The sequence below is a fragment of the Etheostoma spectabile genome, chromosome 14, assembly GCF_008692095.1.
Source record: "Etheostoma spectabile isolate EspeVRDwgs_2016 chromosome 14, UIUC_Espe_1.0, whole genome shotgun sequence".
In the NCBI taxonomy this organism is placed as follows: Eukaryota; Metazoa; Chordata; class Actinopteri; order Perciformes; family Percidae; genus Etheostoma; species Etheostoma spectabile.
In genome coordinates this window covers 23,333,119-23,333,489 of record NC_045746.1, presented here as the reverse complement: position 1 = coordinate 23,333,489, position 371 = coordinate 23,333,119, and the positions used below count along the sequence as shown (strand labels likewise).

The 371-nt window shown below is 35.3% G+C and overlaps 1 protein-coding gene across 2 annotated transcripts in view; it reads right to left on the bottom strand.

Annotated features, from left to right (window-relative positions):
• atat1 (alpha tubulin acetyltransferase 1) overlaps positions 1-371 on the bottom strand; it is a 14,730-nt gene that overhangs the window by 9,409 nt on the left and 4,950 nt on the right. The gene's annotated exons all lie outside the window — the stretch shown is intronic.

The following is a 371-nucleotide window of genomic DNA, read 5'->3' as shown; positions in this document are numbered from 1 at the left end:
TACCCATCAAAAACTATGCGCATCGCTGTGTCAGCGGCAGCTGCTGCCTACACTACTTTTCTACACACGGAGAGCCTTTTTTAAAATAGAATAAATCTTTATTGTCCACCAGGTTGGAAATCTTTCTTCGGCTTGCCAGACCTACAGTACAAGACAGATGAACATACAGACAACATTTCAAACATAGTAAGTAAAGTATAAAAAGATTAAATAAAAATATCAGGATAAAAAGGAATACAAATGCTTAAATTCATTAAAATAGCAGCTCAGTTTGATTGTCACTTGATTTGGTTGAGGATACTGATGGTATTTGGAATAAAAGATTTTTTTCAAAACACTTTTTCCCATAACAAACCCCGTCGGACTAACGT